General features: G+C 45.1%; 1 non-coding gene across 1 annotated transcript; it reads left to right on the top strand.

The window, feature by feature from the left end:
- Nucleotides 1–690: 690 nt before the first annotated feature.
- Nucleotides 691–772, top strand: trnas-cga (transfer RNA serine (anticodon CGA)). The gene has a single exon. It is a non-coding gene; the product is annotated as a tRNA-Ser (tRNA).
- Nucleotides 773–1,889: the final 1,117 nt, after the last annotated feature.

The following is a 1,889-nucleotide window of genomic DNA, read 5'->3' as shown; positions in this document are numbered from 1 at the left end:
CGAACAGGCAGAGGATGTGACACATGCCCGTGAGCAGCTAAATTTGAGGATGATGCTCCATGAATCTTCACGGCTCTCAATGTGAAGGACTTTTGCGACATCGAAAATGACCATGTCCGGCAGCTGGAGCTTTCCGTGTATTTTCTGTGATCTGGGAAAAAGGGTATCATCAAAAACAGAACTGAAATGGAAATATTCACAGTGATTATTGACAGGGTGAAAACATCAGCTTCCTCTTTGCAGCGGATGGAAACGGCGTCTGACGTCGAGGAATTTATCGTTGAGTCCATGTGGTAGACCTGCTGCGGTCACTTCACACAGAAATCTGGTGGAACTTCCTGATAACCCAGTCATCACGTGACCACTCGGTCTGCGCAGGTCTCTTTCTGTGTTGTCAGATTCTTCGATTCCATTACTTTAATTTTGACCGAGACTGGGAAGTTATGTACTGGTCCATTCAAAAAACATCAATTTATCGCATATTTCCTTTGCAACTGATATTGTGACACAAAAGTAGAACAGTGCGTTATGGAAGGTGAGATTTTCGTGCAGCTCAAGGCGTTGCCCCAAATCTCATGGTCTTTTTCCATGTTAATTCTACCCTTCCCAGATAAAGACTGGGACACCGTTCATTGCATTACTGGAATACCTGGAGTGCATTTTACAATGCTTTCGACAAGCGAGCGATCAGCTGCAATGGCCGAGTGGTTAAGGCGTTGGACTCGAAATCCAATGGGGTTTCCCCGCGTAGGTTCGCACCCTACTCGCAGCGGCTATGATCCGAAATCTTTACTTCGTTTGGAGCAATCTGTTTGCAGAACACGATGTCAGTCTAAGTATCAATTTGAATTTCTTGTTCATTCAATGTATTCGGATTAAATGTCTGTGTCATGACAGAAGAACCTTCCTTTTTCTCATTCTGCTTTCGCTCTGAATTTTCTTATTTGTCAGGATAGTTTCACAACCTCAGTCACGTTCATATTAACTTCACCGGGCACCAGAATTGTGAAAATCGATGATAACAAAGCTTCAAATTTATTTTTGCCTGTCATTTGTTAGATCTTTTTGTTCTCTTATTTTGAAATTGACCAGCTCGCATAAATTTCTAAATAAATCGGCGCAACAATGGCCGGTAATCGAACGCTGGTTAACCACCGGGAACACGGCGGTGCTCCCCACTATGCCGGTTCAGGCGATGGGCTAGAAATCCATTGGGCTTTCCCCGCGGAGGTTCGAATCCTGATGACAACGTGTCTTCCTTTGCTCATGCAATTTACAAATTCACGCAAGTTTCGTTGTCATAAGTTATGCCTTCCATGGAAAGCTGTGAGGTGGTGTAAAACACAAAAATGTCAAAGGAACTTTCGTGAAAATGTGTCGAACGGCAAGACTTATCTGCCGTTCTTAATGGCCGCTGATCTCGCCGACAAATGAGCAAAATGTCTGGATATCATTTTATTGTTCAAATCAAAGGCTAATGGATGAATAGAACGAGGTGCGAGCAGGCAGTGGGACTGCACCGGCTACCTTCCACACTTCAACCATCTGCAGCTTAGTTGGATGGGCCATGCTTACTAGGCCTGTACTTTCCAGTCATTAGGTGGAGTTATGGGCAGGGCATGGACAGGGTATGAAATGAAATATGAAATATGAAAATCGCTGATTGTCACAAGTAGGCTTCAAATGAAGTTACTGTGAAAAACCCCTAGTGGCCACATTCCGGCGCCTGTTCGGGGAGGCTGGTACGGGAACGGTATGATGCTCGTTCGGAGGGTCGGTCACCACTTAATGGACCGAATAGCCCCACTCTGCCCGCTAGGGAATCGATGTTTCAATTAATTACAGCAGCTCATTGGAGCGATTTGCCCAGACAATGGACTGGAGGAATG

Source organism: Scyliorhinus torazame, chromosome 24, assembly GCF_047496885.1.
Source record: "Scyliorhinus torazame isolate Kashiwa2021f chromosome 24, sScyTor2.1, whole genome shotgun sequence".
NCBI classification, from domain to species: Eukaryota; Metazoa; Chordata; class Chondrichthyes; order Carcharhiniformes; family Scyliorhinidae; genus Scyliorhinus; species Scyliorhinus torazame.
The sequence above is the reverse complement of the archived record's forward strand: the minus strand, read 5'-3'. Positions and strand labels throughout refer to the sequence as shown.